A 26,642-nucleotide genomic window follows, 5' to 3' on the forward strand; every position below is an offset into this window, starting at 1 on the left:
CAGTTAAATACAGACAAGGAAATTATTATTTAAAATAATCTCTTTGGGATCATAATTGCTACAGTGTTTTCAACCTGCTAAATTGGATCTTCTGTCTCAAGGCTTCAATAAGTAGATCTAAATCCCCAATGGTGGTGGTGGTGGGGGGAGGTCTATTGTAGTGGGAAGGGTACCAGGGAAAAGAGATAAAGGCACAGATCCTTTCTTACAGACTGAAGGACACCAATCAGGTCATGATTCATCGTCATTCATTGGGTTTCCATGGCATGGCTTCTGCCATTTGTGGTTGTTGTATACAGAAAGCTGAGGATGCTCTGCTCTTGGGCATGGTGGGGCACATGTATACTCCTCAGGTCTTACTCATCACTTAGACAGAGGATGTAGTACTTGAGCTGAAAAGTCCAGCTAAAGCCAGAGGCAGAGAGATCTGGAGTGGCAGAACCAAAGGACTGAATTGACTGTCCATATATGTGCATTAAATACATGTCCAGTGACTGTAGAGTCCAGTGACTCTACAGATGGCAGGGCTATTGGTGGGAGTGAGCCCCAACTCCACAAGAGGAATATTCTCTTTCCACTTTTCTTATTTTTCATTAAAACCTTTGTTGCAAGCTCATTGTGTCTTCTGACTAATTGGTAAAAGAAAGCACAACCAAGCAGCTGGAGAGCCTGATTTTGAGCCCTGAGTGGCTGGATTTAATTTATTTGGTGGGGGCAGCATATGTAAGAGGAGAGGTCCTCTGGCTGCTGCATTTGCAAAACTGATGTACACACAACCCAGCAGCTGAGAACCACTTCTCTCTCCCTGGTTCCTTGGTTAAAGTATGGACTCCTGGGCCCAGGAGAGAAGGGCAGCCAGCTTCTCTTTCTTCTGAGCAGGTCAGGATGTTTTCTTTCCACTGAATTCTATGGGCAGGCACGAAGGAGGTAGATCAGGAAATGAGTTTTAAACTACATTGTTGTTTCAGTTGTATCTAATGCTTCGTGACTCCATTTGGGGTTTTCTTGGCAAAAATACTGGGGTGATTTGCCATTTCCTTCTTCAGGTCATTTTACAGATGAGGAAACTGAGGCAAACAGTGTTAAGTGACTTGCCCAGGGTCACACAGCTAATAAGTGTCCAAGGCCATATTTGAACTCAGGGAGGTAAGTCTTCCCTGATTTCTGGCCTGGCACTCTATCCACCGTATCACCCAGCTGCCCTTCAAACTGGCATTCACATCAGCTCTGGGGTTTGTCTCCCTACTCAGTAGAGCATCTTTCATTCCTGGGGTCAGGGTCTCATGATCTCCAGGACCCCCTTCTGGCCTCCTGCTCTCCCCTTCCCCTTCTGGCTTCCTTTGCCCTACTCCTCCCTGGGCCAGTCTTCTCTTCTCTCATTCCACATCCATTCGGGGTTTAAGCCCTTGCTTTCTGTTCTAGTAATGACTCTAGGACAGAAGGGCAAGGGCTAGGCATGGGAAATGAGGTGATCTGCCTTGGGCGATACACCCAGGATGCATCAGGAGCAGGACCTGAGCCCAGCTCTTCTTGACACTAAATCTAACTTTCTATCCATCACATTGCTTCTCTCCTACTGATGATATTAGTGTTTTATTAGCAAGCACCATTTTTACAGATGAGGAAAGATGTAATAACTTGCCCAGTTCCACAGGCAGTCAGTGCCAGCTCTGGCAAGTAATGTCTGTATGAGAGACCTGAGGCCATTAAGTTACAGAGGAACTGTTGGGGTGGATGGAGTTCTCATTCTGGAAGGCTCTTCATATTGAGCCAAAACCCATCTTCCAGGTTTCTGAGGAAGCTTAGGTCCTTTGGTCTTTCATGAGGCAGATGTACCTGTAAAATGGCTGAAAGGATCATTTAAATGCCTCTTGCCCCCCTTTACATTGTCCTTTCCTAGTGCCTGGTATCTACTCTGGACACGAATGTTTTTTAATCTTGTCCCTTTTCTTCTTGTGTGAATTGGACAGATCACTAACCCTCTCGGGGACTCATCACAACATTCTAGGGCTGCAACTTCCAGGGCAGATAGGAAATCTGCTCCTGCAGGAGAAGATTCCTCTCTAGGAATTCTCTATAACAATAAAATCCTAGGTCTAGTCTCCCCCCCCAAAAAAAAGAAAAAAGAAAAGAAAGAAACCTTTTTTTTTCATAGAAGAGAAGCCTTTGCTACTTTGCTGCAGGTATCTCTCCTATAAAATGAGAGGATTGAACTAGATGATTTCTAAGGTCATTTCCAGCTCTAAATCCTTTGTGGCCAACTTAGTGTGGATTTAGGCAAGGAAATGAGGCAGATTCCCTGGATTCTCCCAGGTTTCTTCACTCTAAGAGCTACCACAGATTTCACCTTGGGTCAAAAAAGACTCCAAGTCTCACCGCCCCAGTGGTAATCTGGTAAAGGTTTAAACAATCAGCTCTCAGGGAGGGATATAAAAAAGACATACTTTTAATTTTGATCTGCAGTATTAACATTTTCTCCATCACTTTCTTAAGTCTAGACAATCAACAGAACAATAAATGAAGCCATGATTTGTAGGGTTTGCCCATTGCCAAGGCGTAAATAAATGCTTATGCTGAAAATGTAGCCACCCCAATCTGGGCCGACTTCTTCAGTAAACAAAGAAGGATTCAAGGGAAAAATTCTGCCTCTGGTACATAGAAAGGGAAGTAAATCTTGAGGTAACCATATTCCTATTTGGACTGCTGAGATCTTTATCATTCTCATCTCATATCAACCATAGATTTATGGCCACTGCACACCCTCTTAGCTAGGATGCTTCCCTCCTATAGAATTGTCCAATCTTATCTTGAGTACTTCTGCCATTTCACACCGATGGACATTTAGTTAAGTTCTTGCAGCTCATCACAGTCTCTTTTTACCAGTAAATGTCTACAAATTCTCTCAACTGATCCCTGTCTTCCTTAGTCCTTTATTTCCCCACTTTTAGAACTGGAGCTAACTGGAAACAGTGCCAGCTTCTGCTCCCCACTTTCTCTCCTTGAGCACAGCTCAGGACTTCCCTTTTGTCTTTAGACATTGATGCTCATCACAAGGCTGTCATTTCTTTCTCCCCAACTACATTCCCTTAGTGGCTAGATTTGGAAATGATGATGCACCATGACATTTTATTTATTTATTTATTCTTAGAGCAACAGATTAATGTTTGGAGATGCTCTGATAACTGTGAAATTCTTTATGTCCTTTGCCTCCTTCCTCTTTTCCTCTGACACTGTCGCTAAGGAAGTGGAAGGGAGGTATATAGCATATCATTTTGCAGACAAGAAAACTGAGAACCAGAAAGGTCTAATGATTCATCTATGGTCACCAAGCTAGGAAGCATCACTGGTGGGATTTGAGGTGGACTCTTCTTGACCCTAGGTTAAACCATCTCTTTACTAATGCAACCTCAGTGTAGAGGTCCATAAGGTACTGGACTAAGAAGCCGCATCTTAGACTACTTAACCATTTCTGCTACCTCAAATGACTCTGCCCCCTTTCCCTCTTCCATTGAAAAAGTGAAAAATTGTTGCATTGATCCATACCCAGTGTTCTAAATCAACCACATTTCAATAAAAGCATAGTAGGAAACATCCCATCTACTCACCAAAAGACATCCCTTGGCCTTTCTGTCTTCATTTGAAATATTCTTCTAAAATTAATCAGATCTTTTTTTTTTTCCATCTGCAGTTTGGGTAATACTCTTGGTACGTCACAGCAACCAAGTTACCCTGTTCTCCTGGGATTATGCCTAGGTATCTGGTTCAGAGCCTGCCAAATCAGTGGGGAAAAAATGAACTCAAATGCTGTCTTCCAACAACCCAGGTTCATGGGGAGGTGAGGATGATGGTGAGCTAAACATAGAAAACTAATGTTATTGTTCCACTAGGAAAATCAAAAGTCTACACTTAGGTGGAGGGAAAATGTTTCAGTTTTCTCCTCTTCTCGGTTAAGAGTTCACTGGTATCATGCACTCTGAAGGCAACCAGCAAATATTGACTACAGCTCAAAAGACACCTTCTGGATTCTCTCCCTAGCTTTCAAGCTGTTCCTGGTGCAGATCAGTGCAAGGAAATGATTTAAAGCCAGATCTTGTTTTGAAGAACTGTGTGACCTTGGGAAAGTGATTAACCTTTCTGGGCAGCAGTTTTCTCATCTGCAAGTATATTGCTGACCTTTATGCTCATCCAGGACCTGATAATGGTGAAGCATAAAAATTAGGCTCTTGCTTAACATCTCTGGAGATCGGTTTCTACATCTACAAAATGAGAGGGTTGGAATGGATGATGTCTAAGGTTCCTTCAAGCTCTAAACATCACAATCCTCTAACCCAGTAAGTGTCAACAATCTTCTCCGTCACAGTTCCCAAATTTTCTGGACCACTTTGCCTTGGAAAAGATCCAGCACATTGCTGAACTTATCTTGCACTTGGATGTCATGGGGGGAAAAGGCAACAAAATTATCTTTCCTGAGCAGGGGGGCTACAAGGTAGGTATGGGATAGATAGTGTGAGGATGTAGGGCCATAGCATAATAGAACTGGAAGAGGTCTTAGGGACTGCAATGAAACCAGATTCTCAGGATACCATTGATGAATTTTCATCCGAAAACTCTTTTATTCCTCTAGCAAATGAACATTTACTAAGCACCCATTTTGCTCACACTTCTGAGGGAGGCATGGGGGATACAGGATAAATAAAATACAGTTGAGTTTTCAAAGATGAGCTGTGAGGACCAGTATAAATAAGCCCTCCGCCCCCTCAATATTTTCTCCAGTTGTCTGAGGACCATACTCCTTTTATGCTTAGACTTCTCTGTCACCATGAACCATTCTGAGGTACGTACTTAACAGAACCTCATTCAACATCCTGACCCTCCTAATGCTGAAATGTGAAGCTTTTCCTTACAAGGAGAACTGTCCCAAAATGGAACAAGCTTCTTCAAGGAATATTGCATCTCCTGCTTTTGGGGGTGCTCAGTTGGAGGTTGGATGACAATTTGTCAGCAATGTATTAGAAAGTGTGATACAGAATAAAACCAATTACTTCAGGCTGAATAGGGAGCTCAAATCAGTCTAAGTTATCAAATCTCTTAAATCTTCTCTCTATGCTCCTTTTTTGGTGATAACATTAGTGTTCATCAGTTCAACTATCGTCTCTAAACAGACATCACCCCAATCTATAAAACTGATCTTGATCTTATTCTTGAGCTCCAGGTTCTATCACCAACTACCTTATGGACATTTTCACCTGGATGTCCCATAGGCTTCTGAAACTCATCACGTCCAAAACAAAACTCATTATTTTTCAATACTCTTCCCTCTTTGGAATTTTCCTCTTTCTGTTGAAGGCCTCATCATCCTTCCAGTCTGTCAGGTCAACCTTGATCAATCAATGCTTGATTATTTGCTCCCACACTTCTTCCCACCACCCCCACCCCCTGCCACCCCCAATCTAGGCAGTTATCAAATCTTATTAAGTCTTTCATCTCTCTAGTACTGATCCTCTTCTCTCCACTCTGTCTGCACGCTAGCTCAGGTTCTTGCCTCCCAGTTGGCCTTTCTGCCTTGGCTCTTCCCTCTTCCATCTATCCTCCAGAGGAGTCAGTCAGGATCCTGTGGCTCCAAGAAGCTGTCACTTGCACTGCAGCCATGGATGTGTAAAAGCATCCCAGCAGAAGGGCCAACCCAGGCTAAGTAAGTTGGTGAGTTCAGGGGGAGGCCGACTCCTAGCAAGGGAAGTCATCCTCTGGGTGGAATGGACAGATGAGAACACTGTTTCGATAGCCATGAAGGTGGTAGAAGCAGGCTGGATATCTGAGATGCTACGGTCATCCCCTGCATCCCGGGCCAGTCTCTGACAACTATGGAAGAGAGAGTGAGGCTCATGACTCTGGGCAGCTCTGCCTCACTTCAACCCAATTGACGGGGGAGTCAAGACATCACACTGCAATGTCCTTGGTCCTCTTTGAAATGAAGGATGAACAACAACATTCTCCAGATGGCTCCTGAAGAGTTCCCTCTCCTGCACCAAAGGCCTCAGTGAGTCCCTGTTGTTTCTAGATATAACACCAGTCCTTCTGGCTGAGATTAAAGCTCATAATAATCTTCTTAGTGTGAATTTAAAAAAGTCTCCATCTTGGTCTAGCACCCAAAATTGTGCACACCCACACTACACGGGCATGTGCTAGTCAATGACAAATCAGAAATAACTAACTGCCCACCTGGGCTGTCCTAAGCCAAGCTAGAGCCAACCATTGGATTTGTGAGACACAGGAAGTGAGGTAGGGAACAGCCTCTGGAAATTCGCTCACTTCCTGTGGAGAGAGCTAGAGGGGAGTTGGTGTTAGGAGCTTGGACAGAGAGGACGCCTGCAGACAGCTTTCCTTCAGATCGGTCACGTGAGTTAAGGACTGATTCTTTCCACCTGGGCCTTTGGGCCTAAAACTCCCTCTGCCTTGGTCAGAGGTTGAGTAGCCCCTTTCCCTTTTCTCTTCTCTCCTTCTCTCCCTATCCTTTTCCCTACTCCCAGTGTGATTAAACCTCCATAAACTCCATTCTGACTTGAGTGTTTCATTTTAGGAATTTCATAAGTAAATTCCTTGGCGGCCATTGTTTAATATTATATAAATCCTGTAGCCACACTTTAACCATCACAATATTATAACCTCTCCCATCTCCCCTAAATTTCCACCATTACATTAGCCTTCCAACATTCAGGGTCTCAGCCAAACTTGGCTGCGTGCTATTTCCTACACCTAAAATTCAGTCTCCTATCTTTACAATTTTGAACAAGCTGTCCTTTGTAGCTGAAATGCTGTATCCTTCCTCTCCTTTGTGCCTTAGATTCCTTCTTTCAAGGCTCAGCATCACTGCTGCCTCTGGGTTTCTCCAGTTGTCAGAGGCCTCCCCACTCCCCACAATTACTTTTATCTTTATGTTTTAGTGTCTCAGATGCTCCCTTTCAAGGGCAGACAGTTTTGCCAGTGAAAGGGTGAAACATTAGGGAAAGCTTTGCCCCCCCAGAGAGAGGGCACTCAGGGTCTCTCAGCATCTGGTTTGCATATGACCAGCAGAAAGATTTTTTTTTTTAAGCCCTTACCTTATCTTGGAATCAATACTGAGTATTGGTTCCAAGACAGAACAATGGTAAGGGCTAGGCAATGGGGATTAAGTGACTTGCCCAGGGTCACACAGCTGGGAAATGTCTGAGGCCAGATTTTAACCCAGGACCTCCCATCTCTAGGCCTGACTCTCAATCCACTGAGCTACCCAGCTACACCCCTCCCCACCTTCAAAGATTTTGAAGGTAAAAAGTGCAACAGTTGGGTGACTATAGAACAATTGCATGTGGATTAGTTGTGGGGGAGGTGGCAAACAATAAATATTTTGGTTTATTGCCATGAGATAGAAGTGAATCTTCTCACTGAAGATTGCCTGATTTGGACCTGTAGCAGAGCTGAAATTTGGTAGCCCTGGAGGCCTCCGTCCTGTCTGGGAAGAGCCCTTTGGCTCTGCTGCCACCTGCTGCTTGGAGTCAGGAAGACCCATCTTCCCCAGTTCCAATCTGGCCTCCGTGGGCAAGTCACTTAGCCCTCAGTTTCCTCACCTCTTTCCACCTCTTTTTCCTATTAGCCTGATAAAGCACAGAAAGTTGGACTGTATATTCTTTGAAGCCCAAGCTTCTTAGCATAGCTCTTTACATAAATAGAAAACACTATAAATGCTTGTTGGATTCTGGAATTAACATTAATCCAGCTAAAAGGAAATGCAGAAAACATTTATTTAGCTTTATGAACCAAAAGCTTGAAGCCTTCACTTGATGTTTAGCCCTCTTTTCACACTGCTCAACAGTTCATCACCCCATTCAGGGCTCTCTTGGCAAAGATCCTGGAGTAGTCTGCCATTTCCTTCTCAGGCTCAGTTTACAGCTGAGGAAACTGAGGGTTAGGCCACTTGCCCAGGGAGGCCAGATCTGAACTGGGAAGATGGCTCTTCCTGACCCCGAGCTCTGTCCACTGCGCCACCACTAAAGCAAAGCTCTGCCTTCCCATGAGCTCCTAAACCTCTCTAATATGAATGCTCGCCCACTTTGGGTGCCAGTTTGACATTTTCCCAATAATTATTGTGCATCATTAGTTTAACTCGGCTGTCCGTTTGCAAATCATTTCAGCTTGTGGGGCCCTGGCTGTTGGCCACCTTGACGTCTCCTCCCGTAGCTTTTTGTCAGAAGAATACTGGAGGGAAGCTTTAGGAGGTCAACCGCCGTCCATTCAGTGTCTCCAGAGCACCCAGGATGAGGCCTTTCAAGCTTATGGGCTGATGATTTTATCATCCCCATTTCACAGAGAAGCAGAATGCGCTGTGAGCCCAGGATTACACAGCCAACAAAGGTTAGGGGGCAAAGCTGATGGGATCTTTCAGCTCAGAACCCAGTATTCGGTCTGCTGGGTCACTTAAGAGCTCCCTGCACATGGGCAGAGCGCTGCAGCCCATGGGCACGCCGGGGCTTCTGGGCCGTGCAGGCAGGGAAAGGGCGCGAGGGGAGGGGTCTGCACCTGGACAAACAGGGCGAGGGCCCCCCGGCTCCAAAGGCAATATTACTTTTCAGGATCATTTTACCAGCTACAACCATTACCATCTAAATGAAGAAATTCCTTCCAAACCCAGCACTGGCGAATCCCCAAAATTTTTCCTCTTCCAAGACAAATGAAAAGCAACAGGGGGAGTAAAGCAGACGTGGCAGAGGCTTTGTACGCCTGGAAGCCCCTCCAAGGAGTCTCCTCCAATCATTTCTCTGTGGGCTTTGTTTCTTGAACCACGTCTCCATTTCTTTGGGCCTCACAGGCCTTATTCTCTCCAGGAGGTTAATGAGGGTTCCTGCCTTTCCCTTGAAATCCTCCGGCTGCTGTAAGATGATGAAGGAGGGTGCTGTAGGCTCAGCCCTCGGGGCTCAGGGAGACCCTGCTACCCCTGCTCTCCCCACCCTCCCCAACCTTGCAGCTAACGATGAAATGGACAGCCTGGTTTTGGGGGTGAAGCTCGGGGAGGCAGCTTTGAAGGAGAAGCTCTGTGCAGAGAGGGTGAGAGGTTAGGGAAAGATGGAACTCTCTTAATGAGCAAATTCTCTGGGACGGGCATGGGAGAAGTTAGACATTTTTAGTTTGGGGTCTGTAGCAGCCGAGAAGAAACTGAACAGCGTGGCCTCAAAAAGGGATGTCTGGGAGCATCGAGGTGGCTCAATGGGTAGAGAGCAGGGTCTAGAGGCCGGAGGATAGGAGTTCAAATCTGGTCTCAGATGCTTCCTAGTGGTTCGACCCTATTTGCTAAGCTCTCTCTGGCTGTCTAGACAGAAGCTCCAGAAAGGTGGTTGGGAGAGCTCAAGGGCAGAAGCGGAAAGGTCTAGGCTCTGGGGTGCATGGAGAAGTGAAGGCTTCACGAGTCAGTAGTCGAGGCTAGGGAAGCCCGAGGCCCTTAAGGGACAAAGGGGATGTGGGGAGCCAAGGCAACAGCTTGCCTCTCTGCCACACTGGCCCCAGGGAAGACTCCCAAACAGACACTCTAGGCTTCTCCCTGTAGATCCTGGGGCACGCTTTTGGACCTCTCAGTTACATTCCTAGTGCAACCATTCCAAAAAGAGGGGCTCCTAGGATAAGAGGACTAAATTCAAAAGGAAGCAAGGAAGATTTGCCCCCCAAAAAATGTTGACTAGCATTTATATAATGCCTACCCCATGCCAGGCCCAATGCAAATATCTCATATGATTTTTATAACAACCCTGAAAGGTAGGTGCCATTATTGTCTTCATTTTACAATTGAGGAAACTGAGGCAGAGGTGTGAAGTGAATTACCCTGGGTCACACAGCTAATAAATGACTGAGACAGGATTTGAACCTAGGTCCTCATGACCTCAGGCCTACTGCTGTCCCCACTGACCCATCTAGCTGCCTTTGTTGTGCTTAGAGTAGAAAATCCAGGAATAATCCTTACATCCCCAAAAGGAATGTGACTATAAAGACATCACCTGCCCAGATTGTTCCAGCCCAAAGGTGGCCTTCTTATCCAAGGAAAGGAGCAGACCACGGGCTCACAGAATAAGGGAGATCCATGGGACCAGCCTCTTTTTAACTACCTCCTTCGGTGTACAGGCATTTTATCTGCTAGGAAAGGCAGAAAAGGAACATTTTATGTGAAACACAGAGAAAGTCAGCAGCTTAGACAGAAACACAGACTGTGGTGGGAGAAGATGGATAAAAGTGATGCTTCAAATAAAGACTCTCAAGGACTTGAGGGAACAAACAGCTCTTCAAAGGGAACAGTAATAATGCTGATGACAATGATAACAGTGATGACAATAATTATTGTGGTTTAGGAAGCTGTCATTTAGATATTGCTTCAACTTTTGCAAAATGCTTTACCAATTTTATCTTTTGATCTTCACATCAATCTGTTAAGGTGGTGTTAAGGTGTTGCTCCATTCTTGGCAGAGATACTGGAGTGGCTTTGCCATTTCATTTTCCAGCTCATCTTTCAGATGACAAAACAGAGGCAAACAGGGTTAATTGATTTGTCCAGGGCCCCACAGCTGGTGTCCGAGGCCAGATTTGAACCTGTTTTTTCCTGACTCCAAATCCAATACTGAATGATTGTAGGCATGGCCTCAGTGTAGTAGCTAATTTTAGTGTGACTTTTCAGAACTTTGAAGTTTACTCCTGGCACATCTGATAAAAGAATTGTTGGGAGGCTGTGGGAAAATTACACATTTACTATTTGCATCCTATTGAACAAAAATGTGAATTTTTAATTTTTCAACCTAAATAAGAAATTGAGAATTTTCTGGGCTACGCATGACCTTGACTTTATGTATTAGGTGATGGGTCAGATTAGGAATCAAGGACTGAAGAAGCTCAATGCAGAAGAAATATCAAAGAAGGTAATGGATAGGGCAGAAACAACCTCAAGAGGCTGGTGAGTGGAGAGGTTGCTGAACCCAAGACCAAAAGGCTCTGCCATGGATGCAGGAGCTAATCTGATCAGAGGCTCTGCTGCTCACAAGAGGAGGATGGAGCAAAGCACAATCCTTTTTGGTTGGGGAAGAGCTCCCTAGAGAAAGGCTTCTGTGCTTTCAGGTGCCATCTTTATCTCAAGAGAGTGGAGACCCTTTGAATGGCCTGGCCCACACTGCTTTTACTGCATCCTCCCTGTTCGGGTGCCAGAATGCCACGGTCAGGGTCCAGCCCTACTTGCGACTCCAGGGTTCCTGACAGGTGGTGAACGATCAGTCAAAATAAATAAAATAAAATAAATAACAAACAGAAGACAGTTTAATCATTAAGGCCATGAGACTGCTTTGCATCTCAGAGCTGCTCTGACATTCTGACAGGCCTGGGATTTATTTTTATACCCATTTTCTTGGCAGGCAGATTACATTACCTAACACACATGTTCAAAGAGAGATAATTGGAAAAGTGATACATTAACTTTTAACAAATCACTTGATTAACATTCTATATTTTTGTATTGTGATTACAGACAGAATACAAATGATTTCATCAAAGGTGGTTTACTAGGAAGTTTGAGTTACTGATTTGTGTAATTGAGTCACTGAGGTACATTGAAGTTTAGTGTACCTGTACTATACCTGTACATATTGTATGGGCCTCTATGATTGATTTGTGTGCTGGCTTCATGAGAAAGTTTTGGACTTGGCCTGTAGCTGCAGTTTTGCTGGAAATTATGTACCTAAGTAAAAGTTAACCCAAGATAGTCTTTTGGGACTGGGTTTGAGGGTCTGATCTTTTGGTGATGTTTTGGAGAATTAGGGTACAGGTGTTTTGCTCTTGCATTATTTCTTTTGAGACTAGGGGGAATAATAATCATGTCAATTCATAGGTAAGGGGCATTGATGAAAGGTCATGTAAAGGGGATAGAGTGGGCAGTCACATCTCACCAAGGACCACTCTGTGGTCTCCCCAGCTACCACGCATGACTCTGTCAAGGCACCGTGGTCTGATGGCCCCTAGCACCTCCTCCCCAGTGGCTTAAGAAGGGGAAACCACTAGTGGTGTTTTGGTCAGTGGTTAACAGCTGGCTCTCAGGATAGGTAAAAGATACCCACAAAACACTTCAAAATGTCTTCTTCATTATTAACATTTTCTCCATCATCTTCTCAGGTCTAGACAGTCAATAAATAACAAGTCAAACTGCCAATTTTCAAGGTGTAAATCCTCACATTGAAAAGACAAATGGCATCACAAGCCAAGGCAGATCCCTAGAAACTATTCAAAGTCTAGTGAGAGTAAGATCTGACTAGTCTTGCAGATCTCAAAACTAAAGAGAATTGCTTTTAATTAAGTTTGATACAGGCTCAGTGTCTGGCCAACGGGGCAAACCTGGAAGCTCTACAAACTCCAGGCTTAAGGCTGCTGTTGGCTAAAAAAAGAGCAGAGATTCCCTAGAGAAGCGCTCTCACTAAGTGGGTGACACATGATTGGGACTATTCCCTAAGGAGACTACAGACATCCACACATATGGAGTCACCAGTTGGGTCAAGTGCTTGGGTTCCTCTGGCCATCTTTATCCTCACTAAGTTTCTATAAGTTTGGACCAGTTCCACCTTCCCTTCCTTATACTCACACATGCCCCCAAGAACACCATATGTCAGTGGAAGAGTATGATCAGATATATGGGTGGATTGTTGTTTTGATTATTACCACTTTGACTTTCTATTTAATATTCTAATTATTCTACTTGGTAAATATTGTTATGATTATTCTTTTTTAAAAACAATCCTTACTTTCCATTTTAGAATCAATCCTGTATAATGGTTCCAAGGCAAAAGAGCCATAAGGACTAGGCAATGGGGTTAAGTGACTTGCCCAGAGTTACATGACTAGGAAGTGTCTAAGATCAAATTTGAACCCAGGATCTCCTGTCTCTAGGCCTGGCTCCCAATCTATTGAACCACCAAGCTGCCCTCTGTGGAAGAGAGAAAACACTGCAAAATCCAGTCCTTGTATTTCCTTCAGTATCTCTCTCTTCCACAACTCTAATAAATTATTTATTTAAACCCTTATTTTCCATCTTAGAATCAATATTGTGTTTTGGTTCCAAGGCAGAAGAAAGGCAAGTCCTAGGCAATGGGGGTTAAGTAACCTGTACAGGGTCACAGAGCTAGGATATGTCTACGTCAAATTTGAACTCAGGACCTCCCATCTCTAAACCTGGCTCTCAACCCACTGAGCCACCAATCTCTACCCCCCCATGTTATAATCATTCTTCCTTTTGTCTTCTCTTTTAGTAAATGTTTAATGCTTAAAAATTAATAACATCATTGTTACTGATTTGTGTAAATGATGGTTTTCGTGTAAATATTGTATAAATGGTTGTTTTTTCCCTGGTTATATAGAAGAATTTGAAGTTTTAATAAAGTTTAAAGTTGCAAAAAAAAATGTTGCTCACCACAAGGGGATCATTAGCTATAGTCATTCATGTAGGCATAGATTTATCTCACATCAGAATTACCTCTAGGGCCCTGAGGTTGAATTGTAACAGCATAACCACCTGTTCCTCTTCCTAACACCCACAGAAAACCTCCAGACCTGCCAGAAAGACTACAGATTGGGATGACTGAGCCAGTCCAAAATGAGAACATGGGTGCCATGCCATGTGGCTCACCCTTTCTTGTTGTTCACTCATTTCTAGTTGTGTGCAACTCTTCATGACTCTATTTGGGGTTTTCTTGGCAGAGATCCTGGAGTAGTTTACCATTTCCTTCTTCAGCTCATTTTACAGATGAAGAAACTGAAGCCAACAGGGCTAAGTGACTTGCCCACTGAATGTCACACAGCTAAAAAGCATCTGAGGCCAGATTTGAACCCAGGGAAATGAGTTCACTCTCACTCAAGGCCAGACACTCTCTCCACTATGCCACTTAGCTGCCTCATTCTATGCTGACTAAAAACAGATGAGCAAAGTAAGGCACAGAGAAGTGAAATAACTTGGCCCAAGATATTGTGAGTAGTAAAAGTAGCAGATCCAGGGTCAAATCCTCCACCATCCACACTTTCAACTTAGAGCAGTGGTGGCTTGATGTGATGTCCGCCATGATAGCTGAAACTGGCAATGGATTTCCTTGACTTGTGCGATCTCATAAATAGACAAACTGGCCACACTCTCCCTCTCTGGGGACACTTGCCCAAGCTCTCCAGGTGGAAGGAGAACCCTAGGAGCTGGGTGTTCCCCCAAGAATCTCAGCCTCACCTGAGCCCTGTGAAGCAGAGGCAGATCTGGGGAACCCCATGCTTGCGTTGCAGCTGGCCAAAGCATCACATGTGAGGGTGTGCAGGGCCAGTCTGACCTGCATCTGAGAGGAGCAGAGGATTACATTTTCAGGGTGGCCATTTACACCTCAAAAACCACTACAAATCAAGGTTTGATTTAATGTTGTTTGGATGATCTTAGACAAGTGTTAATAATGTAGAATAAACAGAAAGTATGTGTACATGGGTTTGGTTTGGTTTTTAACTCAGAGGGCCAGGTTGTTAAACATTTACCTGAATACCCCTGATTGTATATCTAATTGTCCCACTACACAATTCCACACCTGCAGAGCAGTTCTCTCTAGGATTCTGCTTGTTTCTATCTCTTCAACGATGTGTCTGTTCCTGCCCTTGCAACATAAACTCCCGGCTCATCCTGTGCTCAGGGTAGAGCTACTCTGGGGGCATAGGAAACGCTGGTGGTCTCTACCCTGACTCAGGGAGGAACAAATTGACGTATATCCTTGCCCAGGCTATTCCTGAGATACTGATACTAAAAGAATGTTACAAGGATTGTGCTTTTATTTATTTATTTATTTTATTTTCCAGTGGAGGCAGAAGTGAGAGAGGGGGAAAATGCTTGAAAATTTAAAAATAAAATAAAAAAAAATGAATGTTATTGATAACTGATCCATAAAGGACTTCAAGGTTTCCAAAGCAATTTCCTTATAGTATCCTGTGAGGTTGGTGAAGGAAGTATTATTTCCCCCTTTTAAAATAAGGAAATTAAAATTTAATGCAGTTAAGTTGGTCACATAATGAATGGCAAAAGAGTCAAACTCTTTAACCCAAGTCTCCTGACTCCAAATTCAGTCTCTCTTTCTACTATAATATGCTTCATTGATTGGTGTTTCTATTCAGCCAAGTCCTATAATAATCCATGAAAGATGTATAACCATTGAGGGCCTTGACAGGCAATCTTAATAAATAAAGAGGTATTCAAAGCCTCAGAGCATCTAGAAGGGACCAGGTACCCAATTATTATCAAAGGAGATCACTGGAGCCTCTAATACTTCCAGTCTATAAGTCACCTGGTCTTAAAAAATTGTTATTGGCTGCTGCTGAGACAAAAGGAGACTTTTGTCCTAATAAGTGTGCTAACCTCTCAGTCATTTCTTTACCACTCAGGGTTCTCCAAGTTCCTTTGCTTTCCCTCCTACATGAATTTGAAGGTTAATTCTTTCTCTCTATAATGGTAGGATTAAAACTAAATGTTTGAACAAAGAAAGGTAGTCCAATCGATCTAGATGCCCATAAAGGCGTGTTGCTGCCTCTCTGTATGATGGGAAAAAACTCATGAGCAAGAAATAAAAGGCTGCCATTTTACCTTGGCGAGGAGATCATCTACCACAGTACTGTTTTAATTGCAAACACATGGAGACACAAGCTGGAAGCTTCCTGGGGTCGGTGGAGGAGGGCCCAGACTTAATGCAGAGGGATCCCAGGGTCACTTGGCAAAGCCACATCTTCCCGGAGTTCTCTAAACTGTTTCAGATGAAATGGCTGTAGCTCTTGGCTATTCTGGCTCAGCCAACCCATGGGGAAAGAGGCTAAAATGGGGAGGTAATAATCCTGCCGGTATTATCTCTGAGATCTCTGAAAAGCAGCCACATGTTTTGTTCCTCTTCATCTGGCCATCCTCACCTGTTCCCTCTCACAGCTGTGACCCTGATGGACTGTGCAGATAAGTACAGGCTGTGATGCAGCCATGGAAGTGAAGAAGAAAACTCTGGACCAGAGGAACATCCTTACTTCATGTTTACATACATTATGGTTGTTACTACAAAGAGCCTTAGTACGTTAATGACCATTTGAGCAAAAGCATATGTGTAGCTAAGTCATTTAGAAGCATTCACATTTTAATGGAGCCTCAATCTAGGCTGAATTTCCTTCTGTTTCTATCAGCTTTCCTTTAGGCCTTTGCGAGGCTTTGCAAGGTCAATAGTACAGAAGTGATGGGACTTCATACCAATCAATAAATCTATCAACATTTATTAGGAGCTCCCCATGTGAAGGGCAGCTGGGTGGCTCAGTGGATAGAAAGCCAGACCTGGAATTGGGAGGTCCTGGTTCAAATCTGGCCTCAGACACTTCCCAGCTGTGTGACCCTGGGCAAGTCACTTAACCCCTCATTGCCTAGCCCTTACCACTCTTCTGCCTTGGAGCCAATACTTGAGTATAGATTCTAAGTCAGAAGGTAAGGGTTTGAAAAAAAAAAAAGCTTATAGGCACTATGTTAAGCTCTAGGGATACAAAAAGAGACAAAAAAATGCCCTTGCTCTCAAGGAACTCCCAGTCTAATGGGGATATAATATGCAAATAACTATGTACAAACAACAGGTACACATATGTATATTTGTATACAAAATAAACTGGATACAACAGAGGGAAAGCATTAACATTTAACAGAAGATTGGCAAAGATTTCTTATGTGAGAAGGGATTTTAAGTGGGACTTGAAGGAAGCCAGAAAAGCAAGGCGACAGGAATGAGGGGAAAGAGAATTCCAGGCACAAGGGACCGGCAGGGCAAGTGTTCGGTCAGGAGTATCGTGTATAAGGAACGGCAAGAGGCCAGTGTCACTGGATTGCAGAGAGTGTCAAGGAAAAGTAAAGTATAAAAAGGCTGGAAAGGTAGGAAAGGGCCCAGTTAAGACAGGCCTTGGATTCCAAATAGAGGATCTTATATTTGATTCTGGCAATGATGGGGGCCATTAGAGTCTATTGAACAGAGGGAGGATGTGGTCATAACTGTACTTTATGAATATCAATTTGACAGCTGAGTGGAGAATGGACTGGAATAGAAGGTGACTTAAGGCCAAGAGATCAACTGGAAGGCTACTGGGATAGTCCAAGTGAGATAGCGAGGTGAGGTGGCCAGGGTCTACACTAGGGTGGTGGTGCCAGAGGAGAGAAGGGGATGCATTTAAGAGATGTTACAAAGCTATAGTCTACTGGACTTGGCAACAGATTAGAAATTGGTTGGGGGAGGGTGACTAGAGAGTTGAGGTTGTAATCCTGGGAACCGGGGGGAGGTGGTACTCCTAACAGTAGTAGGGAAGTTAGGGAAAGATAATGAGGTACAGTGAGTTTAACATGCCTATGGGACATCCAATACGTAGTTGGAGATGCAAGACTGGAGGTTAGAAGAGAGTTTAGGGCTAGATAATTAGATTTGAGAATCATCTACATAGAGAAATAATCAATTCCATGAATGTTGATGAGTGAAAGAGTACAGAGAGAACAGAGGGCCCAGGACGGAGTTTTGGGAAATGCCCATGATTATTAGTGGCCATGACCTAGATGAAGATTGAGCAAAGGTGTCTGAGAAGGAATGGTGCAATAGGTAGGAGGAGAACCTGGAGAGCAGCACCAAATAAAAGAGAATATCAAGGAAAATAAAGGGATTGATAGTATCAAAGGCAGCAGAGAGATGAAAAAGGATGAGGATTGAGAAAAGGCCATTAGATTTAGCAATTAAGAGATCACTGGTAACTTTGGAGAAAACAATTTCAGTTGAATAATAAGATCAGAGCTAGACTGCTTTAAAAAAGAGAGGAAAGCCTATATTTCCTCATGAGATATCTATTGTATGTGTGATATGTCTTCTGTCATGACATGAGCAATAAGCAATATGGAAATATGCATTACATGAAAGTAATGGATATCAGTTTATTTATTACCTGGGGAGGCAGAGAAGGGAGGGAGGGAAAAAATCTGAACTTTAAAATTTCAAAAACCAGTTGTCAAAACTGGCTTTTACATGTAACTGAAAAAATAAAAAAATATATACTTAGAGAGGAAAGGAAGAGCTAGCATCAATCATGGGGACCTTCTCAAGAAATTTAGCCACAAAAGGGAAGAAAGCATCTCCCTAAGGATGGACAGATCAAGTAAGAGTATTTTGAAGACATGGAAAACATGAACATGTTTGTAGGCAAAAGAAACAATGAGGTTACAGCAGAGACAATACTAGTCAGATAGTAGGGATGATATGGGGGCAATCTGTCAGAACAGAAAGAATGACCTAGGACTGCATTGGTGAAGTATTGACACGTGTGCCGGGCTGGCACAAGAGCTACTCTGTTTCTCCTCTTCCCAGCATCCAAGGACATTTCTTTCATACCTCACCCCTCTGTCCAGCTGCCCAAAGTGAGCACTCCCTCCCCTCTCTGGGGTAATGGGGAGGCTCACAGGTAGCTTGAAGTTGCAATTTGGACACCTGAACTTGAAAATCTTTGCCAACAGTGACCTAGGATCACTTGTACATATAATGAAATTTATTTAGGGAGGCAAAGAATCAATTCTACATGCAAGAGAAGGTAAAGAAGGAGATAGTGGTGGAAAGCACCTTAGGGATAGAAGATGACGAGAAAGGGAGAAGAGGGGAATGGCCTCAAAGTTTTTGGTAAAATACAGAACAAGGTTCTGAGCAGAGGACAGGGAGATATGAGACTTAAGGAGGTATGAAAAGGTTTAGATGCGCCATTGTGGTGAGTGGGATAGTGAATTGATTAAGGAGTTGTAAAAAGATTGCCCTTCTGCAGTAAAAGTCCGTTTGAAATTATGTGGTATGAATTTGTAATGGGTCTAGTCAGCAATCATGGTTTCATGATTTTCTCCATGATTTTCATTCACTAGCAGACATGAGTAAAAGAAGCAGAAAGTAGTAGTAATTCAAGGTTAAGGCTTGTCAGGGCAAGTCATACAATAGGATAAGGAAGCAATAGATTTGAGTGTCACCAAAGGAACCAAAGATGGAGAAGAGAAGTGAATATATAGTCAGTTCAGGGGTGATGGTCTGGAAAAGAACTGAAGGGTGCTGGAATTGCAGGTTGGGATGAATAAGAATAATAAGGTTAGGACTGCAAAGCAGAGGGAGAGGTAGAATGACAATGATTAGATAAAGGAATTTTAGAGTTCATGAACATGGAATTACTTGTGGATGATGACAAAGTCAAAGCAGGCCATAGGAAATTGGCAAATTTAAGGTTTTGAGGGAGTATCAGGACATATGTTTAAACAGAATGTAGAGTACTTTGATGCTTTCCTTTACTTTTATTCATTCTTTCTTGCATCACATTTATCCATGTAATGGTCAGGTCCCCCATATTAAATTATAAATTTACTAGGGGAAAGAATTGAGTTGTTTTTCATATTTGTATCTCTACAACCTAACATAGAACCTTGAACATTGGAGGCATTTAGTAGATATATATTAAAGTGAGTTAGATAATTGCAGAGTCAGGAAAATAACTCCCAACTTTCAGATTTAATGTTCTTTCTAATTAAAAAAAATATTGATTTGTTTTGTTTTTACATTGTAAACATTTACAGACTGCTCCCACTCCCTGAGAGGCCTCTTGTAACAAAGCAAAATAGTTAAGTAAAAATCATAATTCAATGCCCTTAACTGAAAGAGTGTGGAAAATTCCATATCAATAGTACCCATCAACCACCTCTCTATTTTTTAAAAAATTTTTTTATTTTTTTTAAATAATATTTTATTTGATCATTTCCAAGCATTATTCATTAAAGACAAAGATCATTTTCTTTTCCTCCGCCCCCACCCACCATAGTTGACGCACAATTCCACTGGGCATCACATGTGTTCCCGATCCAAACCCATTGTTATGTTGTTAGTATTTGCATTAGAGTGTTCGTTTAGAGTCTCTCCTCTGTCATGTCCCCTCAACCACTGTAGTTGGGCAGTTGCTTTTCCTCGGTGTTTCTACTCCCACAGTTTGTCCTCTGCTTATGAATAGTGTTTTTTCTCCTAGATCCCTGCAGATTGTTCAGGGACATTACACCGCTACTAATGGAAAAGTCCATTACGTTCGATTATACCACAGTGCACTAGTCTCTGTGTACAATGTTCTCCTGGTTCTGCTCCTCTCGCTCTGCATCACTTCCTGGAGGTCGTTCCAGTCTCCATGGAATTCCTCCACTTTATCAGTCCCTTTTGCACAATAGTATTCCATCACCAACATATACCACAACTTGTTTAGCCATTCCCCAACTGAAGGGCATCCCCTCGTTTTCCAATCCCTGGCCACCACAAAGAGTGCAGCTATGAATATTCCTGTACAAGTCTTTTTGTCCATTATCTCTTTGGGGTACAAACCCAGCAGTGCCATGGCTGGATCAAAGGGCAGACATTCTTTTATCGCCCTTTGGGCATAGTTCCAAATTGCCCTCCAGAATGGCTGGATCAGTTCACAACTCCACTAGCAATGAATCAATGTCCTTACTTTGCCACATCCCCTCCAGCATTCATTACCCTCCTTTGCTATCATGTTAGCACCTCTCTATTTAAAAAAAAAAATTAATTTTATTTCCCTCTCATGCTCAACTCACTGTAAAATTTTTTTTTCTTATAGCTAAAAGACATTGTCAAGCAAAACAAATTCCTCAATGGATATATATACTGGTACATATACATGCATATATGTATGTGTATCTATACATGTCTTATTTGTACCCTCAATTTGTCCTATTTCTGTAATGGATAGCTGTCAGAGACCATATTCGGGGACAACTTGACCTGAAACAAGATTTAAGATCTTAGGGAAACTGAACAAACAAGTTACCTCCCAGGCGTCGCCAAGACCAACAGCCACAAAACATAACAGTAACCATTCTTCATGTTCCCTCCTGGTACAAGCAGTCTTTAATCACCACCACCACCCCCCTTTTACCTCAAGCATATATATTCTGCCTTGCACCTGCAATAAACGGAGCCTTGACACTACCAGATTGACTCTGTCTCTCTATTACGTGCTTGGTCTCCCCCTCTCTCCCCCTATGGTCTCTTTTTAGGTGGCTGCTTCCTGGACCCCATCATTGCTATCTGGCAGGCCCGGATAAGAGATAGCATAAATATAAAGGGAGAAAGGTTGAAATATCTCAAGGGAAATAATTTTAAAATTAGAGAAGAAGGGAGCCTAGCAGTGTCAGATTTTAAACTATGTTACAAAACAATAATTATTAAAAAATTTGGCAGAGGTCAATTAGCAGAGGATGTGGCATTTAAAAGAGTGGGAGCCATAAACTGTAATAATTAAAATGGTTGAAGACCTTAAACTGTAGTGATTAAAATTAGTGAAGATAGATATAAGAGTGGGTGAGTAAATTGTGACTGCAGAAAATATGTTTCACTACAGTGTCTTGGTTTTAAATCAAATATAAGGTGGTCGCCAGGGAAATATTCCCAATTATGAATATACCCAAGTCAACTGGGTTTTATAGAGAATTTAATTAATAATACAATGAGGAATTAAAGAAAAGAGAGAAAAAGGAAATAAGTATGAAGGGCCTTAAGCCAACATGGCCTAGACCTGAGTCTTAAGAGAGAGAGATCAGTCAGTCAGTCTTTTATCACTCACCACAAGGTCTGTCTAAGCAAGGATTCTAGTGACAGAGTCTCCTCAGGGAGAGTTCCAGCCAGAGTCCTCCTCAAAGAGCCTTCCAGCCAGAGACTGTTTCAAAGGGCCTCTCTCCAGAGCCTCCAGAGGGACAGAGTCCCCTCAGAGGAACTCCAGTGAGACCTCCTTAGAGATTGTCCTCCAAGAGCTTCCCTTCTCCAGAGACCTCTCTCAAGAGATATCTTCAAAAGGATTCTGCTTTTTCTTATATAGGGGGTTTTCTCCTATGTCACCTCCCCTAAGTCTTTACATCTACCAATCACAGTAGACGTTTTCCAAAGGACAACCCATTCTAAAAACACTGCTGGGTCTACCGATCCCTTTAGTAAATTTGTATCAAAAAAAACACTGCTGGGTCAACTAATCCCTTTAGTAAGTTTGAACCAGAAAAAACTTCTGAATAAGTTTTCACCTCTTTGCTCCTGGCAAGTTTACAAGTTGCCTGACCTTTAATAGGTACTTAGCATCCCTTTGTATTAATTCTAAAAATAGGCATGGCTTAAAGAACTTTTTGCCTCATTATAAGTATGGGTTAAAGTACTTTCATTGTTTAGCAAGGAGTTCTCTCCCCCAAAGCAGTCCCAAGTATGGGTGGAGCAGAGGTCCTCCCATTTCTGATCCAAGTAGAGTTCTCACTGTCAAAATGGGGAATGTTCCCAGTTGGGAATTGTTCCAATGGAGAATTCCCCAATGTGGAAATTTTTAACATTCACAAGTCTGAAAAATTTCAAGATTTACAAGGAGCAGATTAGATAGATGGTAGACAAAAGTATTTAGTACCTTAGTATTTGATAAATACCAAGACTATTGAGAGAGGGACTCACAAAATTGCTCAGAAAATTAGCCAATAGTATAGAAGAAATTAAATAGAGACAATACTTCACATCTTGGGTTTTTTTTTTGTTTGTTTGTTTAAATAAACCCTTACCTTACTAAGTATCAGTTCCAAGGCAAAAGAGCAGTAAGGGCTAGGAAATTGGGATTGTGACTTGACCAGGGTCACACAGCTAAGAAGTGTCTGAGACCAAATTTTGAGCCAGGACCTCCATCAACTGATCCATCTAGATGCCTCCAAAACTTCACATCTTATACAAATATAAGCTCCACATGGGCATGACAAAAGATCACATCATAAACAAATTAGAGAAACATTAAAAAATATTCAACATATCAGATCTATGAATGGGAGAAAAGTTCATGATCAAACAAGGAATACAGAGGGTCCCAGAAGATAAAAGAAACAATTTTGTTTGCATAAAATTTTAAAAGGTTTTGAACAAAGAAATCAAATAAAGCTAAGATTACAAGGGAAACAAGGGGGAATTTTTTTTTGCAGCAAAGTTTCTCTGATAAAGGTCTCATTTCCAAGATATGAGAAATTGATTCTAATATTTGATATATTGATATTTGATATCTTGATATAGATATCAAATATCTAATATTTGATTTGATTCTGAGAAAAAAGAGCCATGCCCCAATTAATAAATGATCTACAGATATGAACAGAATTTCTTTAGGGAAGAAAACTAGACTATAGCCATATAAAAAAAATGCTCCAGGGGTCAGCTGGGTAGCTCAGTGGATTGAGAGCCAGGCCTAGAGATGAGAGGTCCTAGGTTCAAATCTGGCTTCAGACACTTCCCAGCTGTGTGACCCTGGGTAAGTCACTTAACCCCCATTGCCTAGTCCTTACCACTCTTCTGCCTTGGAACCAATACATAGTATTGATTCTAAGAAGGAAGGTAAGGGTTTAAAAAAAATGTTCCAAATCACTACACATTAGAGAAAAGAAAGCAGAAAAATCCAAGATTCCAACTCTTACATGTAATATCAATTATGAATGATGAGTTTTCAAAATAAACTACTCAAAGTTTAAATAGGTAAGAGGGAAGGCTCAGATATATTCCTATAAAGGATCCACTAGCACCTGTATGATCTATGTTGGCAAGCATTTCTCTCTCCTTACTTCCTCTTGAATTTGGCTCATAGAAATATGTCTTCTATTAGCCCAGGGCAGGGATTTTTAACTTGGGGGCCAGGAGTTTTAAAAAACAAATATTTTGACAGATTTGAGCCCAGGACCTCCTGCTTCTAGGTCTGATTCTCTATCCACTGACCCACCTAGCTGCCCCTCAGCAATTTATTTTCTAAGACACCCCGGATTTTCCCCTCCCTTTTAATCCTGTTATAAAGGGAAATACATATGCCAAGGCACTTCTGTGCCATTCAGCTGTGCTACCCAATAATTCTTCCCTGGGGACTGAAACATAGATCGGAAGAAGGAAAATAATGAGCGACAGTGGAATCTAGAAGGGTCCATGAGACTGAGCAGTGGGCTTAAACTTCTTCCACTGTGCCAGGCATTAGAAATAAAGGAACAAAATAAACTTATCCCTGCCCTCTGCCCCAGATGAGAGAAAGGAAATGATGTATTGATCATAATGATATTTAATGATAAGTTCAACAGTGCCGTATAAGCCACAGAGAAGAAAAACAAAGAGCCAGCTGAAAGCTGTGTCCTCTGGATAAACTATTGGAAGATCCAATCTATGAAAGTGCACAAAGCTTTAACAGAAAATCTAAGCATGGAGCGGTTGCTGGAGAAACTGAAAAACTTACATAGGTCATCTGAGCATTGGCTATACCCAGAGCAGAAGAGCCAAGGTCACAGTGTGACTCTTCTGTTGGCAAGGTCTGGTCTCACACAACAGCTTTCCTACTCCTTATTGGCCATCTTGGTGAAAGCACTTCTCTCTGGGTCTCTCAGCATCTTTATCAGAAAAATGAGGGGACTAGACTAATGATCTCTAATATCCCCTAAATGTAGGGTCCTATAACCCTCAGACTTGTTACCAAAATTTTTTTGAATTTTCCTTTCTTTATATGTTGACTAGAAATAGTGATTTTTGCACTATTTCTCCCTATGGGGATAAGATAAGGTTGATAAGATCAGACAAGGTAGGGGCAGGTAGGTAGCACAGTGGATAGATAGAGTGCCAGGCCTAGAATCAGAAGGACATGGATTCAAATGTGGCTTCAGAGACTTCCTATGTGACCCTGGGAATGTCACTTGACCCCAATTGCCTAGCCTTTATTGCTCTTCTGTCTCAGAGTCAGTTCTAAGAAAGAAGGCAAGATTAAAAAAAAAAATCAAATAAGGTGTTCTGAGGCTGCAAAGTGCTAGAAAATATCAACTGTTATCTCATACCTGCAGTTTTTCTTGTACCAGGGGCCTGGCCAGTGAGACCTTTGCATGTTCTGCTCTCTTGGGCCAAATGAATGTAGTCTAATCCCTTCCCTACATAATAGCCCTTCAGTTATTTGAAGAGGATGGCCACATCCGACTGAGTGTTCTTTTCCCCATGTCCTTCAACAAGTCCTCTGATATGGACTCAGAGCACTTATTCGTTCTGGTTGCCTTTCTCCAAATACTCCAGCTTATTAAAGTCCTTAAATGGTGGTAACCAAAACTGAACATAATACTCCAGGTAAGTTCTAACCATGGTAGAGTGGAGTGGCAACCGTACTCTGGGCTTCAACTGCCTCACTGTCAAAGGAGGGGGTTGGACTAGTTGATCACTCATAGCCTTTCAAGTTCTGAAATGTCAGGACGGCCTGCCCTGGTGCTGGAAGTTGCCAAGACCCTTGCCTTGCCTTCCCCTCGCTGGCAAACGCAGCAGCTTTCTCCCTTTGGAAGTTCACTCTCCCCCTGGACTTGTCACACTGGAAGTACACGCCACCCCTGAAGACCCCTCTGCTGACTGATGCTCATATCCTCTTTCATCTCTGGGCTCCTCTCCTGACTGTCTAGGCTTTCTCTACTGTGCCCCAGAAGAGGTATCTTCTTTGGCATCCTCCACTCCCTACCCCAATCAGCTTCCTTCTGGGTGCTGTCTTCACCCATTAGGACGTAAGGTCCTTGAGAGGACAGATCATCTTTCTTTCTGCTTGTATTTATGTTCTTAGCACTTAGCATGGTGCCTGTCACATAGCAGGTGCTTAATGAAGGCTTGTTAACTTAAAAAAAAACAGATGGGAGTGACTTGGAATAGTCAAGGTTTACATCAGCTGCAAACTTGGGCCAACTTGTCACTGACCTGCTATTGGAGCAGTTGCTACAGGAATGTCTGATGTGTCCAGGGTTTGAGTTGTGAAGTTGATTGATGGAGCTAAGCTGAGCTCATTTTGGATCCATTGCTCCTTGGAAGCTACACACCCCTGAAAATAAATACAGCAAGCTTGTCAAGGTTAGTGTGACAGCACCTATCCATCAATATGGTTGCAGATGACAGCTAGGGATTAAATACTGTTATGGTCAAACAATGCATCTCAGGCTGCAGCTGAATCCATTTTGAGGCAACAAATGGTTTTAGATAGGTTCTCTACTCGATTCATCCTTCAGTTTGTCTTTATCAGTGAGTTAAATAACACAAATCATCAAAAGTGTCAGAGTAACACAAATACCCCAAATAGTTTATTTTTTCTCATCTCTTGCAGCTTTTTCAAAACCAAATATAAATGAGGTTCTTGAATGGCTGGACTTTTATGTTGTAAAATTTATCTTAGATGGATAGAAGTTCCAGGCTCTCTAGGGTATGCCACTTATTTAAGATGATTCTATCACTGAGAAGGAACTATACATAAGTCTATGTTCAGTACAATTCAATACCCTGTATGTTATCCTCATTCCATAAACTCAGTTTCCTGATAAGATTTCAAATACCTATTGAATATTATTACTTAGAATGTCTCTGATAGAGGAGCCTTTTGTCAGATTTCCTCCCCCATACTGAACACTAGCCAAGAGTTCTTAACCTTCTTTGTGTCATGGATCCTTTTGTCAATTTAGCAAAGACTACAGAGTGCCTCTCAGAAATATTTTTACATATACAAAATAAAATACA

At 42.5% G+C, this 26,642-nt stretch overlaps 1 long non-coding RNA gene across 2 annotated transcripts in view; it reads right to left on the bottom strand.

Annotated features, from left to right (window-relative positions):
• Window positions 1–26,642, bottom strand: part of LOC103104384 (uncharacterized) — a 66,288-nt gene that overhangs the window by 31,158 nt on the left and 8,488 nt on the right. For both annotated transcript variants that reach the window (XR_008917522.1, XR_008917523.1), the window contains exons 2-3: window positions 25,836–25,956; window positions 3,606–3,769 (exon numbers count right to left, since the gene is read on the bottom strand). This is a non-coding gene — a long non-coding RNA (uncharacterized LOC103104384). The remainder of the gene's footprint in view (window positions 1–3,605; window positions 3,770–25,835; window positions 25,957–26,642) is intronic.

The sequence above is a fragment of the Monodelphis domestica genome, chromosome 3 (assembly GCF_027887165.1).
Source record: "Monodelphis domestica isolate mMonDom1 chromosome 3, mMonDom1.pri, whole genome shotgun sequence".
Taxonomy (NCBI): domain Eukaryota; kingdom Metazoa; phylum Chordata; class Mammalia; order Didelphimorphia; family Didelphidae; genus Monodelphis; species Monodelphis domestica.